General features: G+C 45.6%; 3 pseudogenes; 2 read left to right on the forward strand and 1 right to left on the reverse strand.

The window, feature by feature from the left end:
- Window positions 1-1,046: 1,046 nt before the first annotated feature.
- On the forward strand, window positions 1,047-1,562 carry LOC123782844 (large ribosomal subunit protein eL34 pseudogene; annotated as a pseudogene).
- A 3,879-nt stretch (window positions 1,563-5,441) lies between these two features.
- LOC123782843 (regucalcin pseudogene) lies at window positions 5,442-10,470 on the reverse strand (annotated as a pseudogene).
- Window positions 10,471-10,561: 91 nt separating this feature from the next.
- On the forward strand, window positions 10,562-13,631 carry LOC123782842 (heat shock protein beta-1 pseudogene; annotated as a pseudogene).
- Window positions 13,632-17,566: the final 3,935 nt, after the last annotated feature.

Below are 17,566 nucleotides of genomic sequence, written 5' to 3' on the forward strand. Positions count from 1 at the left end.
AGGTACTTTTAATCCATCATCTTGGTGGGAGGGTATTGTGGGCTGAATTGTGCCATCCCTCCCAAATTCATATGTTCAAGTCCTAACTCCCAGGACCTCAGAATATTTGGAGACAGGGTCTTTATTTTTTTTTTTAAGTTTTATTTATTTAAGTAATCTCTACATCCAACATCGGACTCAAACTCACAATCTTGAGATCAAGAGTCGCATGCTCCCCCAACTAAGCCAGCCAGGCGCCCTGAAGATAGGGTCTTTAAAGAGATAACTAAGGGACACCTGGGTGGCTCAGTTGGTTAAGCATACAACTCTTGATTTCAGCTCAGAACATGATCTCAGGGTCAGGAGATTGAGCCCCATGTTGGGCTCTGCACTCAGCGGGGAGTCTGCTTTTCTCTCTCCCTCCCCCTGCTCACATGTGTACTCTCTCTCTCTAAAATAAATAAAGTAAATCTTCTTAAAAAAGAGATAATTAAGGGTAAATGAGCTCATTGGGGTGGACTCTAGTCCAGTATGACTAGTGTCTATCTAAGAAGAGGCAATTATGACACAGAAACACACAGAGGAAAAGCCTCATGGAAACAAAGGGGAGATGATGGTCCATCTTTGAGCCAAAGGGAGAGGCCTCAGGATGGAAACAAACTGCCAAAAGCCTATCTATTCCATTCCATTCGCACTGACAATAAATTAGTCCATTATTTTCTGAGTATGTCTCTTTCTCGAAGTATCTTGCCATACACAATTAATACCAACCAACACAAGCTACTAACATTTGGTTTTTTAGACTCTTCTGGAGCTACAAGCTTACCAGCTCACAAGCTTACTAGGCTCATGACCTACCTTCCAAGGAATTGTCGGTGATGGTTTTCTCAATTGTTTCAGTGTGAAACAGCTTCCAAAACAGCTTTCTTGTCCCATCGGTTGACTCCTAAGTCAAAGCCACAAAAGTCAGGGTTTTGTTAAGACACACAGCATCTCTCAGCATCAGTTTCCATGTCAGTCAGAGTACGCTAACTCTTTTCTGAGGACGGCATCTGTAGTCAGTCGGAATGGTCCAGTGTTTGACCTACCATCGTAAGCTGTCCTGCAAGACAGCCTCTAACAAAACTAGGCTGTCCTGAACCCCTGGTCATAGAATCATTTCCCTTCGTATCAAGAAGGTTGGAAAATCTTCATGTGGTGTATATCCAGGCCAACTTCGAGGAGTGTGTGCTGGGAGGCCTACGGTTCTTATGAGCTTGTCTAAAACAAAAAAACATGTCAACAGGATTTATATTGGTTCCTAAGTGTGTGTGTGAAAGGATCAAGCGTGCTTTCCTTCCTGAGAAGCAGAAAATCGTTGTAAAAGTGTTGAAGGCACAAGCTCAGAGTCAGAAAGCTAAATTTAAAAATGAAGCTTTTTTGAGTAATAAAAAAAAAACAAACCTCAAAACAAACTCTGCTAGATTATGTCAAAATCTTAATGACATAAAATAACAAAGCTTTCTTCCTTGTTCATGCTGTATGTCTATTGCTGGTTGCTGGGCCCCTTTCACTTGACTTTCTCGCTCTGGGATCTAGGCTGATGGAGCAGTCACGATCCTGAACATGGCCAGGCTTACGAGCAGATGGATTGTTCTGGAAGGTAACAAATTGGCAATTAGATGTTCCGGTCCTGAAGTGGCATACATCCACTGATCAGAATTGATTGGACAGAAGTAGCCAGGTCGTTCCCTATCCAAGCCCAAGGGGGACAAGAAGTGCCAACAACCAGGTGTCCTCAGGTAGAGAGCAGGAAATATTTGACCAACAGCATCATCCACTGCATATGAACTATGCATGTGCTCTAGGTCTGGTGACCAGAGGCCCAACTTACTAGAGTTGCAGCCCCAGGTAGGACCCTTTCCAGACTTAAGAGGCCCCTGACCAATTTTCACAGCACAAATGTATACGAGACGCCTTCCTCCTAGTCTTTCACCAAGGAACCTGTGGTGATTTTGCCAGGTAACTGTGCCAGGTAAAGAGGAATCCCCCCAAACTTCCAGTTACAATGGACCCTCCCCCTAAGATGGAACTAATTCCTTGATACTCAGACCACCAGTTTGGCCCACCAATCAGGGCCTTGACAGCATCAGATGACAATTGAAGCGTTGACCAGAATCAACAACAGACCCAATGAAGCAGCAATCATCAGGATCATGTCCCTGGTTTCTGAACGTGTAGGTGGAACAGATGGCCCGACTGCCACGGAGCTGCTGTGACCTTAAACAGTAAGTCCACTGTCATAGGAACTGCCAAGTAGAAGCCACTGGAGTATTCCTCCTGGCCAAGGGAGTAATGGAAAGGAAATTCACTCCCCGACTCCCGAGGTTGGAGGTCATTGGAGCTGTGTTTTCCTCATCTCCTGACCTCGAGCAATCGCTCCCATGTATCATGGAGTGTGCATAAAACTAGGGGAAGTGTATCAGCGAGAAGCCAGCAGAACCTCAGATAAGAGGGGGCACACCTACTGGTACCTGAGGAGAGCCAATAACCAGGGACCAAATCCAGAGCATATTCAGAAAGTTCTCTCTGTGGTCGAAGTGGGAAACATAATCGAGAGCAATGGAAAGGGGAGTGACTTCACAAAGTAAAATAAAATAAAATAAAATAAAATAAAATAAAATAAAATAAAATAAAATAAAATAAAATATGGAAGAACAAGGGGAGTCAGAGTCTTCAAGGAAATGAGTCTCCTTTCATAACTGAAAAAGCATCATATATAACTCAATGCATGGCAACTCCTTATCAAAATATCTCAATTTTTTCCAGCTTTTATTCATCGTGAAAACGGAAAACTTTTGAGATGTAGAAGAAATAGTTATGCCTGTGTTGATCTAGCTTATTAATTTAGCTATTCATATTTTTAAATGCATATTTTATAAAGTAATATCTCAATCTACAAATGTCTCTTTTGTCCATTCCTCATGTTGTGAAACAACCCCAGTGTTTTTATGTCCCCTAGAGCCTCTTGGTGAGTCATCCGACAGGTTTCTTGAAAAACTAATTTCTTGAGAACAAAAAGCCTCGACAATTCCAATTCCCTACTTACCATCGGAAAGATCTCAAGGAAATTGGTTGTCATGTGGTGCACTTATCGTAAGTGGAAATGGGGACCCGCTTGACCACTCAGTGGAGGTGTGAAGCTGGTGTAACACCCAGAGCACTGTCTACTAAAGGGTGGGAAAAGTGAAGGACCCTGGGACTTGTCACACAGTCACAACTGCTAAGGAAATGGACAAAGGATCCATCCTGGTTGCTTAGGTTAAAAAAAAAAAAAGGACGGGAACTTTGATAGATTAAAAGAAATGTAAGAGGCATGTCAACAAAATGTAATGTGTGACTAAAACAAACATTGGGGGATAATCCGGGAAATTTGATCCTCGACTGGATATTAGATGTTTTAAGCAAATGATCATTTTTTCAAAGATGAGAGTCCTCTTCTGGGGTGCCTGGCTGGCTCAGTCAGAAGAGCATGTGACTCTTGACCTCGGGGTGGTGAGTTCAAGCCCCACATGGGGTGTAGAGATTACTTAAATAGGTAAAAACTTTTTTAAAAAAAGATTCCCAGGGCGCCTGGGTGGCTCAGTCATTAGGAGTCTGCCTTCGGCTCAGGGTGTGATCCCAGGGTCCTGGGATCGAGCCCCGCATCGGGCTCCCTGATCTGCTGGGAGCCTGCTTCTTCCTCTCCCACTCCCCCTGCTTGTGTTCCCTCTCTCACTGGCTGTCTCTCTCTCTGTCAAATAAATAAATAAAATCTTTTTTAAAAAATAAATTAAATAAATAAATAAGAGTCCTTTTTTTCTAGATGCACAATGTCTAGAACTTAATTTAAAATAATCCAGCAGGGACTCCTGGGTGGCTCAGTCGGTTAAGTGTCTGCCTTTGGCTTAAGTCATGATCCCAGGGTCCTGGGATCAATTCCCAAATCGGGCTCTTTGCTCAGCGGGGAGCCTGCTTCTCCCTCTGCCTGCTGCTCCCCCTGCTTGTGCTCTCTCTCTCTGACAAATAAATAAATAAAATCTTTTTTTTTTAAGATTTTATTTATTTATTTGACAAGAGAGACAGCCAGCGAGAGAGGGAACACAAGCAGGGGGAGTGGGAGAGGAAGAAGCAGGCTTCCAGTGGAGGAGCCCGATGCGGGGCTCGATCCTAGGGATCCAGGATCACGCCCTGAGCCGAAGGCAGACGCTTAACGACTGAGCCACCCAGGTGCCCCATAAATAAAATCTTTTAAAAAATAAGTAAATAAAATAAAATAATCCAGCAGCAGAAGTTGGGGAGGAAACAGGAAGTTTGTGTGCACATGTGTGTGTGTGTGTGTATTGGGGGGGCAGAGAGTAAAGAGGAAACAAGATTGGCCACAGTTGATAATTGGTCAAGCCGTGTGATGAGTACTTGAGGGGTGATTATACTAATCTATTTTTACGTATGACATCCTCCATATTAAAAAATAAAGTAAAATGTTTTCAAAAGTTTGTTTTTCAAACTGAGGTAATTTAGAAAATATCCTGTAATATGAGAGGCTTTTAAGGACTAGAGTATTTTTTTTTAACTAGGCCATTATTTATTAGTTTTTTGAGGCTTTAGTTATGTATAATAAGTATGGAATGCAGGACAGATACGGTCCCTTGCCCTCCCCTCCTAGCAATTTGCGAAGAATCAAGAGGCTGGTTGACAGTTGAACAATTTTTTACATTTCTGTAATACCTCAGCAGGTGTTGTCGTGTGTTATCAGAACCACCTGTCACCCCTTGCTAAAATGCTCTTCCACTTAAAAATTGTAAACAGGGACTCCTGGGTGGCTCAGTCAGTTGAGCACCTGCCTTCGGTTCAGGACATGGTCACAGGGTCCTGGGATTGAGTCCAACATCGGGCTCCCTGCTCATTGGGGAGTCTGCTTCTCCCTCTGTCTGCCACTCCCCCTGCTTGTACTCTGTATATCTCTCTCTTGCTCTCTGACAAATAAATAAAATCTTAAAAAATAATAAAAATTGTAAATAAAAATAAAACCCTGCTAATAATCTTTCTTTCTTTCTTCCTTCCTTTCTTTCTTTCTTTCTTTCTTTCTTTCTTTCTTTCTTTCTTTCTTTCTTTCTTCTTTTCTTTCTTTCTTTCTTTCTTTCTTTCTTTCTTTCTTTCTTTTTCTTTTTGTAGCTAGATTGAAATTTTAGCTCTAGAATTTTCTACATGTCTTCAAAAGGTCCTCCAGGGGTGCCTGGGTGGCTCAGTCAATTAGGCATCTGCCTTCAGCTCAGGTCATCATCTTAGGGTCCTGGAATTGAGCCCCACATTGGGCTTCCTGCTCAGTGGGGAGTCAGCTTCTCCCTCTCCCTCTGCCACTCCCCCTGCTTGTGCTCTCTCTCTCCCAAATAAATAAAAGCTTTTTTTTTTAATTTCCTCCAGTAAGAAAGAAGGCCTGCCACTCATTCTGCATAAGGATAGGAAGGAATTCCTTTGACCACCCCCGCCCCCAGACCAGGTATCTTGAAAATTCCACTAGCTTCAGGCTGCGGCAGAAGACCCTCATGTCCCTTCCACCCTGGAAGGTCACAGACATTTCAGAGTGGTCCTTCCTTCCAAAGCAAAATGAAGCTATTTTACCAACAGTTAACTTCACAGTTTGGAGTCTTTCCCAGTCTCAGGATCCAAACAAATCACTCTTCCTCCATTGCAACCGGCCCCCAGAGCCCCCCTCAGCAACAGTGCACATCCACCTGGGGTTTGTTCTCCTTTCTCCAGTAGGACATCTTTCCTGTCTGTAGGTCCTAGTCAAAGGCCCCCACGGAGCAGGACAGGCTGTCAATGTCATAGAAGATGTTGTGGTCCAGGGGCCAATCCAAACCGTTGGACATGTCTACCCGGTCAAAGTTCTCTTCCACGCAGCGGTCAGGAAGGAAGGAGTACGGGACCCCGGGTGCTGCTCCAGAACTGCCCGGGCTGTCTCCACAGCCGTGGTGCCAGCAAACTGTCTCCCAGCGGGACGCCCCTGCCCGTCATTGAACCGATTGTTTTTCTTGTCTTTATCTACTGTGGCCAGGACGACTGCTGACTGATCTTCCAGTTCAAAGCACAGAACTTTGTTCCAATGGTGGCAATGTAGCCTCCTGACTGGCGAAGGGCCACAGAGCGGGTGGGGGCATCCACAGGCACTTGCTGCACTCGCATGCCGAGCAAAGACCACTGGCAAACTTTTTGTGCAGGAATATCTACGAAGAGCGGAGAATTGGACGCCTCGTCCCACACTGGAGACTCGCCGCACTGGCCGCTCTTTGGGAAAACACAATCTTAATGGAAGACGTTGTCCTGGGGGACGTCTTGGTGCTAATGGCCCTCGGAGGGCTAGCTCAGGACTAGATCACTATTTACTCTTCTCTGAAAGAGTCTTTGAAAATGAGTAATTCTCGATATTGGTGTCTGTGTTAGTAATTTGACCAAGGTCAAATACCACGTGGTCAAGCTGGAATTTGGTCTTTGGCTCTCCCTCCTGACAGCTATGTGACACTGAGTCAAAGCCAACCACTTGTGAACCGCAAACCAGTTTATCTGACAGCCTTCTCATCTATCTTGATTTGGATCCCTTGGCTGGTTAATGAGGCAAAACTGAGCACTCATGCTGGAAAGTGGCCTACCAGCCTTGGATACTCAGTGTGTGCCATGGACATTGTCAGTGTGTGTGTGTGTGTGTGTGTGTGTGTGTGTGAGAATATGTTTTAAAGAAGAAAAAGAGGGGGCGCCTGGGTGGCTCAGTCACTAAGCGTCCGCCTTCGGCTCAGGGCATGGTCCTGGAGTTCTGGGATCGAGCCCCGTGTCAGGCTCTTCCTCTGGGAGCCTGTTTCTTCCTCTCCCACTCCCCCTGCTTGTGCTCCCTCTCTCGCTGGCTGTCTCTCTCTCTGTCAAATAAATAAATGAAATCTTTAAAATAAATAAATAAATAAATAAAATAAAAAATAAAGAAGGAAAAGAGAACACATGTCAATCTAGAAAGTCAGTTAAGTACAGTTCGGTTAAAGGGCACTCGGCTGGCTCGGTCAGTGGAGCATGTGACTCTTGATCTCAGGGTTGTAAGTTCAAGCCTCACAGTGGGTGTAGAGAATACTTAAAAATAAGAGATCTGGGGCTCCTGGGTGGCTCAGTTGGTTAAGTGTCTGCCTTCGGCTCAGGTCATGATCCCGGCGTCCTAGGATCGAGCCGTGTATCGGACTCCCTGCTCAGTGGGGAGCCTGCTTCTCCCTCTCCCTCTGCTGCTCCCCTGCTTGTGCTCTCTGTCAAATAAATAAATAAAATCTTTTTTTTAAGATTTTATTTATTTATTTGACAGAAAGAGACAGCCAGCGAGAGAGGGAACACAAGCAGGGGGAGTGGGAGAGGAAGAAGCAGGCTCCCAGCGGAGCAGGGAACCCGATGCAGGGCTCGATCCCAGGACCCTGGGATCATGACCTGAGCTGAAGGCAGATGCTTAACCGACTGAGCCCCCCAGGCATCCCTAGAATTGTTGAATCACCATATTGTACACCTGAAACTAATATAAAAGTATGTGTTAATTATACTGGAATTAAAATTTTTAAAAAATCATTGTATTTTGGTATCAATATATGATTGCAGATCAGCTGTGCTAAATCTTCCTGCATTCCTCAATCCTCTAGAGAGATACCAAGCTATTACACAATTTTAAACCAAGTAAAGAACTCTCACTTTCAGAAATAGTGAACTAAATAATTCAGAACTAACCTCCTACTGAAGACAACTAAAATAATTCACATGAAATATAAAAAGCTTTTTCCTAAAAACAGAAAAAAGCTAACAAATAGCAAGAATCACCTTGCCAATTATTGGCAAGAGACAATTGCTCGGAAAAGGTGAAAATCCAGAGGAGAGCTCAGTCGGGGGCCACTTTTGTAATCAGAAGAGGTGGCTAAAACACTGAGGGAGCTAAGGTCATGTAAGTTGGAATCCAGAGCTTTTCAAGGCAGGGTCAACTCTGGAAAAGCACTCCACGCTCAGAACTGTAATCTTGAGTGGCTGCACCCTGGAAGGAAGACTACACCGAAAATAAACTAGCTTTCTGCTGTACTTCAGCTCAGTTTCAAGTACTCCGGATGATTCAGAAAAAATCTCAAGCCCTGGAAATGCTTAAGGTGTTTCTGGTTTGCTCGTGCCCCTACACATTTGCAAAAGTCAGTGAAAACCCTTTCCACGAGAAGATGATATTATCCTAGTCTTAACATTACTCCAGTGAATTTTTCAAGTACAATTTTCAGCACACAGTCAAAGATAATCAGACATGGAAGGAAATAAAATATGAACAAGAGCCAGCATCAACAATGGACAATAGACTTTCAACAGATAGTCCAGACTGTGGAGTCATTAGACATAAATAAGAAAACAACTATCTTAGTATGGTCCTTAGGATACAAATTGAATTTTTGATACAAAATTAGAAACTAAACAAAACAGAAATCGGGGCACCTGGCTGCCTCGGTCAGGAGAGCATAAGACTCTTGATCTTGAGGTTGTGAGTACAAGCCCCATGTTGGGTGGAGAGATTACTTAAAAATAAAGTCTTGGGACGCCTGGGTGGCTCAGTTGGTTAAGCGTCTGCCATTGGCTCAGGTCATGGGGGTTCTGGGATTGAGCCCCATGTCCCCTGCTCAGCGGGGAGGACTCCTCTCCCTCCCCCCTGCTCATGCTCTCTCTCTCTGTGTCCCTCAAATAAATGAATGAATGAATGAATGAATGAATAAATAAATAAAATCTTTTAAAAATAAAATAAAATAGAATAAAATAAAACCTTAAAAAACAACAACCATAAATTGAAGATCCAGAAGTCAAAAAATATAATGGCCTAAATTAAGATCTCAAGATATGGGTCTTGATTAGTTGAAGAAGATCGCTTTGAAGAATCCATTCAGAATTAGAAAATTCACATGTATTTAGACTTTTACTTTCTGTAGTTTGTATTACAAATCATAGGTTTGTTTAATAAAAATTTTCAGCTGCTCAGGGGCCCTTTTGCCCCCAGATCTTGGCACCTTTCATCAGAGGTGACTTTCCTCCTTGCCTGCGGGGTTAGCTTCTGTCGTATTTGCTACAGTGTTTCTTATCAGTTCCTCCCCATCTGAGAAGCCATCCCCAGGCTCAGGGGCTGCCTACACCAGGGTAGCCCCATTCTGTCCTAGACCCAGCTGTGCTGGTCACCCCTTTTTCCCTCCACCTGAACTCAGACCTAAGGTGTCTCTGCTCCTGGCCTCACCCTATCATAGGTACAACCTTCCTGGGGAAGCAGAAGTCTCTTCCCTTTGTCCCAGAGCTGCTCCTCCCTCTCTCAGAGCCAAAATTACTCCTTCTTTGGAATACAGCTCTTATCTGTTTCCCTGATCAGGAGGAAGACTTATCCCAAAACTGAAAGTCTTGCCAATCCGGAAAAAAAAAAAGAAAAGGCTTGAGGGTAAGGGCAGTTCAGGGAGGGAAAACAGCATCTCCTTCTGAGATCAGAAGGCCTGGCCCCCAGGAGGGTCAGAATGGACTTCTAACAGTATAACCTAACCCCTCCACTTACTCAAGGCCCAGAGATGGTGTGACATGTCCAAGGCCACACACTGAGAAAGAACCACAGCCAGGACCAGGATGAGGGAACTCTCCTGCCACCCCCTGCTCACTAAGACCCAAATCAAAGGCTGACTGTCCGCAGGCATTTGGCGGGTGTAGCGCCTTTTGAGTTCTTCCCATTAATCCGCACCATGAGGGTAAAATGGAGCAGACACAGTCCTTGCCCCCAAGGGGTGTAACTGACGAGGAACAAAAGCACAAACGAAACAGGCTCTACACTTGCATGGACTTTACCAGTCTGCATTCATTTATCCCTCACGACCCAACGGGGCAAGTAGTTTTATTATTCCCTTTTTACAGATAAACTGAGGCCGGTGAAGTTAAGTGAGTTGCCTGTAGTCTCAAAACAGATACTGTGCAAAGCTGGGATCTGAATCTAGGCTGCATAAGCTAGAGATCTGTGGAGGCGTGTATGTGAGAGGGGAAGGAAGAAGGCGGTGGCTCAGCTGAGCCTCGGAAGTACATTTTAATAGCCTGGGAAGGGAGAAAGGACAGCAGGACAGGGAGAAGAACCATATGCGCCTCCGGCAGATACAGCAGCATGGAGCCAAGTCTCTGTGCCCAAGGATCCCAAAGGCGGCGGGCATGCTTCTCTGCCGCCGCACCCCGTTTTGACCGTAGCTGTGGAGTACAGGAAGGCCCTGCGCGAAGGTGATCCACCAGTCAGTCACCTTTGATCACCTTCAACGCCTGCAGTAAAGACCCTCACCAGCAGGGGGTGGGGCGGAAGGGCCCTCGGCGAGCAGCCTCAGTACATCCAGCCTGCCACTGGGTGGCACTGTGACTCCTCAGAGAGGGAACAGCGCCCACGGGGAGACGGACCACAAAAACGAGTGGGCGTACCATGCCGGCCCTAATGCGCTGGGCATTGGGGTTACAAAAAAGTACAAGAAATGGTTCCTGCCTCCCTCGAGCCCATGGTGGGACAGATAGACACATGGGTAAGGAATTAATTGCTCCAACACCTTTTCCAGCTGCAGGGCTCAGGGAAGGAGGAGACGTTTGAGCCTTAAGGCAGCCTTGGCCATTCCAGGACAGGCTGGCTGTGATGGTGCTGATTCCCGGGGCATACAGCACAGAAGTGGGAAGGGCGGGGAGGGGATCACGGAGTACCAGCAAGTGATGGCAGGTAGGGAGCTGGGGCTGGGGGGCCTGCCGCAGGTGAGGAAAAATGGACGTGGGTACACAGGGCTTCAGCACCAACATGCTGGGGTGCTCTTTGTTTCCATGAAGCATTTAGCTCAGGGAGGTGGTGAGGCCCCTTGTACTCGCACGACTAGAAAATGCTGGAAGCTCCTGGCAGGAGCAGAAGACTACTGGCAACCTGTCCTCTTGCTGTGCTTTTCCGGACTCTGCCTCCAGTCCCAGCGCTGGTCCCAACTTGTTGCGGGATCCGGGGTCAGACACCGCAGCTCTCACTCTCAGGGCTCAGTGACTACATGTGCACAGATATGTTGAAAAATGAAAAAGTTTAGTCAGAAGGTACAGAGTAGGGAAAAATAAGCCAAAGAGCATCAAGGACTAGCCATGCTGTTTCCTGCTGACCTGGTCTTCTTTTTGGAGGTGGAGCCGCTGGGGAGGAGGACTCCCTTGGCTCCCTTCAGGTCCGGGCAGGGCCCAGTAGAAAACCAGATTGTATCTATTTGTCGTTGGAGAACAATTCATCTCCACAAAGTCTGTAAAATTTAATAAGCAGAACTTTGCAGCAGGGAAACAATTTAATATCTGGTAGATACAATTTCATTAAAATTTTAAAGATGGAACATAGACTCTGTTTTCAAATTTCCTATTCAGAAGTTAACTTATCATGGTGTTGAAATCCACATCGGAAGAGTCGAACTGAAATGAGCTTCCTAAAACAAAACACAAGTGGCGATGGACTGGAAAGGCTTCAAACCCTGGATGGTTGGCAGGGTATCTGCCTGACTCTGGTCCACTCACATCGATCACAAGAACTAGGCGCCCCTTGTGTCCCTTATCCCCACCATAGGAATCAGGGGCCCAGCAAGGGTGCTCAGGGCTTTAGGCCAGTGCCGACAGTATCATTTCAAGCAGATACTCCCCACCTCCTTTTGTCATTTACAGATGAAGCTGGTGAGAGGTGATAAGGCACTAGGAGGCACCCAGGGTTTGTCAGGGAAGGGGCTCCTCCTCACACTCCCCTCCACCAGTGTCAAGCTCCAGAGCCAGACTTGCCCAGCCCAACTGGGGAACCCAGGTCACCTTTTAGAGAGATTATTCCACTCCACCCAGTGGAGATCCCAGAAGAGACACAAGGGGCTTTGCATAGCAAAGTGCGTAGCACACACATCTTTTTCATTTAAATGGTGTATTACAGTTCAGTTAAATTGCAGTTTTCCAAAGATGTTTTTATATACACATTTCACTGCAAACAACATACATTTTATGCAATTATTTGAATAATGAGGGGAAGAGAGGATGCCTGAGGAGAGCTAATGGGGATTAAGGGAGATAGAGCCCTTCCAGTCCCACCCTCCCCTCTGCTTTTATCCATTGGCTCCTCATCTATTACGTTTTTTAAAGTATAAAGAATCATGCAGCAATAAACAAGTGCTCTTGGCCCAGGCTTTGGGGTACCACACTGTAGTCAGGTGGTATGTAATTACATCCCCAAATTGACAAGAAGTCAGCTCAGACTAGACTAGGTGCAGAAATGCTCCAGCTTTATGCACAGAAAACTGCCTCAGAGGAGGGGCGATTGAGTTTTCAGAAGGTATGATGTGACACCCACACAGAGATTTATTATCTGCAACTGTGTGAACCGGAAGAGGATTTGAGGGACATGGGAATTTCTCTATCCCTCATCTGTCCTGCAGAATGCTTCTAATCTCCTTGTAGGGTATCCTACACCCCTGAGTTCCTTTTATACGTTTTAGATACTTAATTCAGAGCAAGTGATGTTGTATCTGGTCTTCCCATCAATCAGAGCTTACTGTTGACTTTGTCAATATCTTGGTGCTGTATTATCCTTAACACACAAAGAAGACATATAAACCAAATCTAAAAAATGAGCACCCCAATTGAAAAATGGGCAAAAGACATGAAGAATACAATTCACAAAAGGTTAAGAAATGCCCAGTGTGAGGTGAAACTGTCCCTCACCTTCTATGACTATGCGTATTATCTGATACAATCAAGAATAGTTTCAGAATGTTTCAATGTGCATACTCTTTGATCAAGCAATTCCACTTCTCCAAATGTATCCTATGGGAACATCTGCTCAGCTAAGCAGAGATGGATGTACAAGGATTTTCATTGTAGCTTTATTTAGTATAGAAAATTTATTATAGAAAAACTGGGTGGAAAAGCATAAAGGTCCATCAAGGGTAGATTGGAACTTCTCCAAGCCTTAGCCAGATGCGTGGAGCCGAGCCAGCTGACGGAGCTCCGAGTGTCCTTCTCTCTTCTGCGGAGCCCCAGCTGGGACCCTTTCCGCGACGGGTATCAGGCCCACAGCCGCCTCTTGGATCAGGCCTTCGGGCTGCCCCGGCTGCCCGAGGACGGGGTGCAGTGGTTCAGCCACAGCAGCTGGCCGGTCGAGGCCCCTTCCTCCCCGCCCCCCCCCCCCCCCCGCCCACTGCGGTGGCCGCACCGGACTACAGCCATGCGCTCTGCCCGCAGCTCCGCAGCGGTGTCTCCCAGATCCCGCAGACCGCCACCGCTGGCGGGTCTCCCTGGATGTCCACCGCTTCGCCCCCGAGGAGCTGAAGGTCAAGACCAAGGACTGCGTGGTGGAGATCACCCGTCAGCACAGAGAGAGGCAGGATGGGCATGGCTACATCTCCTGGTGCTTCACTAGAAAACAGGCGCTGTCCCCTGCTGTGGACCCCACCCTGGTCTCCTCCTCTCGGTTCCCTGAGGGCAGGCTCTTCCTGGAGGCACCGATGCCCAAGCCAGCCACCCAGTAGGCAGAAGTCACTACCCCTGTCACCTTCGAGCATGGGGGCCCAGAAGCTGGGAAGTCCGAGCAGTCTGGAGGCAAGTAAAGGCCTTGGCCCTGCTGTCCACCCCTCCATAAGGCTATTAAAAAGAATAAGGTAAATCCATACCTCTTGATGTATGCCAATATGTTCTCAAAATATTGTCAAATAAAAAAAGAAAGATTAAAAACTAGTATGTTCCCTAAGAGTTCCTCTATGTAAACATATAAATCTATATATACATTGAAAACCTGGAAAGTTATACAGCTCGTTAAACTTCTATGACTGGCTAGCTTTGGAATGGATTTAAATTTGCCTATTCTCCTGGCACCTGGGTGGCTCAGTCAGTTGTGTCTGCCTTCAGTTCAGGTCATGATCCTGCGGTCCTGGGATCAAGCCCTGCATCAGGCTCCCCGCTCAGTGGGGAGCCTGCTTCTCCCTCTCCCCCTCCCCCCACTTGTGCTCACTCTCTCTCTCTCAAATAAATGAAGTTTCTTTAAAAAAAAGAAAAGAAAAATAATAAATTGTCCTATTGTCTATATACCCGGATTCAAAAAAAAAAAAACTTCTATAATATTTCTCAGTACTATGATCAGTAAAAAAAAAAAAAAAATAGGATTCCCAATTGGTGAGAAAACAAATATTCCGACACTTAGACTCCTGAATCTTTGACCATTTTATGAGTTATCTGTCTTTCTACAGGTCAGGGAGGAAGCCAGTCATATCATCTCAGTCTTATACATGGACACCTTGAACCCCAAAAAGTATAGGGAGCTTGGCCAGGATCACACAGACAGAAGTGCATGCTAAAACCTCTTCAACCAGATGCTTGACAATGAACTTTGTTTGTTCTTTCTGGGAGCCATAGTCTCGGCCACAAGGACCTTCAGGCACAGCCACGTTGGTATCCTGTATTTTCCTGTTATAAATGCTGTCAATACCCTGCCTGTACCCTCTTAACCTTTATCATTTCATTGCACGCCGGCCTGCCTTCGGAATGCCAGCAGCTGCAGATAATTGCCTGACAGCATTTTCTGGCTGCTGGAACCCACTCTGCCTTCAAAACAGCCCAGAAGTGACAGAGAGTTGATCCCTCCAGGTAGCAGCCCTCCACTTAATCACAGGCAGCAGCTGGTATATAAATACCCCAGCGCCCTCACACCTCAGGGGGGTAACACTGAGGCAGGCGTTCGACACTGGCTTCCAAGGTTCTGGAGTGGGACTGACCTCCAGATGCCTGCAATGGTAACTTGCTCGGTAACAGACCCTGTATTGACTTCCTTGCCGCTTTCCCACACCTTTACTAGCATTTCTGGGAATCCCTTCCCGAATAGAACCCCTTCACTGAAATCCTTAACCCAATTAACAGTCTTGAGAAAACTGGACAGCCACATCCAGAAGAAGGAAACTGGACCGTATCTTGAACCACACACGAAAGTTAACTCAAAATGGGTTGAAGACTTGAATGTAAGGCACGAAACCGTGGAACTCTTAGAAGAAAAACCTAGGGGTAAGCAACTTGACCTTGGTCTTGGCGGTCATTTTTTGGAATTGACACCAAAAGCAGCAGCAACAAAAACAAAAATAAACACATGGAACTACATCACACTGAAAAGCTGCACAGCAAAGGACGCCATGAACAAAGCAAAAGACAGGGGCACCTGGGGGGCTCAGTCGGTTAAGCATCTGCCTTTGGCTCAGGTCATGATCTCCGAGTCCTGGGTTGGAGGCCCGCATCGGGGTCCCTGCTGCTTCTCCCTCTTCCCCTGCTTGTGTGCTTTCTCTTTCTCCATCAAATAGGTAAATAAATAAATAAATAAATAAATAAATAAATAAATAAATAATGAAAAGACAACTTTCCAAATGGGGTAAAAACTTTCAAATCATATATATATATCCTGAGATGTATATATGATTTTGTATCTATATCCTGATATATAGATATACATAATCCCTGACAAGGGATAAATATCCAAAATATATAAAGAGCTCATACAACGTCATAACAAAAAACGATCTGGTTAAAAAACGGACAGAGGAATTGAATACGTATTTTTCCAAAGAAGGCATACAGATGAGACGCTTGGGTGGCTCAGTCAGTTAAGTGTCTGTCTTCAGCTCAGGTCATGATCCCAGGGTGCTGGGATTGAGTCCAGCTTCAGGCTCCTTGCTCAGTGGGGAGCCTGCTTCTCCCTCTGCCTGCCGCTTCCCCTGCTTGTGCTCTCTCTCTCTCTCTTTTTGACAAATAAATAAAATCTTTAAAAAAAAATACAGATGGCCAACAAGTACATGAAAAGATGCCCAAAATCAGGGCACCTGGGTGACTTAGTTGGTTGAGTGTCTAACTTCAGCTCAGGTCATGATCTTGGGGTCCTGAGACCGAACCCTGTGCCAGGCTCTGGAACTCAGTAGGAAGTCTGCTTCTCCTTCTCCCTCTGCCCCACCCCTCTGCCTCACCTCTTGCTCACTCTCCCTCTCTCCCTATCGAATAAATAAATAAAATCTTTAAAAAAAAGGAAAAGATGCTCAAAATCACTTATCAATAGAGAAAGGCAAGTCACAACCATAATGACAAATCACCTTACACCTGGCTATTATCAAAAAGACCAGAAATAACAAGTGTTGGCAAGGATGTAGAGAAAAGGGAAAAATATGCACTGCTGGTAGGAATATAAATTTGTATGGCCACTAGGGAAAACAGTATGGAAGTTCCTCAAAAAATTAAAAATAGAACTACCATATGATCCAACAATTTCACTTCGGTATATTTATCTGAAGGAAACAAAAACACAAACTTGAAAGACATAGGCGCTCTCATGTTCGCTGCAGCATTACTTACAATAGCCAAGCCACGGAAGCAGCCTAAGGGTCCATCAATAGACGAATGGATAAACAAAATGTGATCTAAGTAATGGAATATGATTTAGGGGGCGCCTGGGTGGCTCAGTTGGTTGGGCGTCTGCCTTCGGCTCAGGTCATGATCTCAGGGTCCTGGGGTCAGGCCCCACATGGGGCTCCCTGCTCAGCAGGAAGCTGGCTTCTCCCTCTGACTCTACCTGCCTCTCTGCCTACTTGTGCTCTCTCGCTCTATCACATGAATAAAGAAAATAGTTAACTAACTAACTAAATAAATAATGGAATATGATTTAGTCGTAAAAAAGAAAAAAATCTTGCCATTTACAACATGGATGGAACTTGAAGGCATCAGACCAAGTGAAATGTCAGAGAAAGACAAATACTGAATGATTTCCCTTATATGTGGGGGCTAAACAAAGCACACTCAAACTCACAGATACAGAGAACAGATCAGTGGTTGCCGGACGGAGGGGTTGGGGAGGGTGGGTGAAATAGGAAGGGCATCAAGAGGTACAAACTTCCCGTTACAAAACAAGTCCTGGGGATGAAATGCCCAACGTGGCGGGTGCCTGGTGGCTCAGTCAGTTAAGTGTCTGCCTTTGGCTCAGGTCATGGTCTCAGGGTCCTGGGATCGAGCCCCACATTGGGCTCCCTACTCATCCGGGAGCCTGTTTCTCCCTCTGCCTCTGCCTGCTGCACCCCCTGCTTGTGCACTCTCTCTCTCTCTTTCTCTCCGGCAAATAAATACATAAGTAAAATCTTAAAAAAAAAAAAAAAAAAGCACAGCGTGGTGGTTATAATGAATAGTAGTGTATTGTATTAGAAGCTGCTAAGAAAGTCGCTCTTAAAAGTTGTCATCACACACAGAATATTTGTAACTATGTGTGATGACAGACGTTAACTGGACTTACTGTGATCACTTCACAATACATACAAATATCGACGCACTACGTTGTACACCTGAAACTAACTATATGTCAACTCTCTCAATTATATCTCAATTTTAAAAAATAAAATAAAAAAAGAAAAGGCGGACACAGAACAGTGTAAACAACACGCTACCTGTTTTTGTAAGAAAGAAGGGGAGGGGCGCCTGGGTAGCTTCTCCCTCTCCCCGTATATACCATAGTAGTTTCAGGTGTACG

This window comes from Ursus americanus, chromosome 6 (genome assembly GCF_024610735.1).
Source record: "Ursus americanus isolate L20-20 chromosome 6, mUrsAme1.1.p, whole genome shotgun sequence".
NCBI classification, from domain to species: Eukaryota; Metazoa; Chordata; class Mammalia; order Carnivora; family Ursidae; genus Ursus; species Ursus americanus.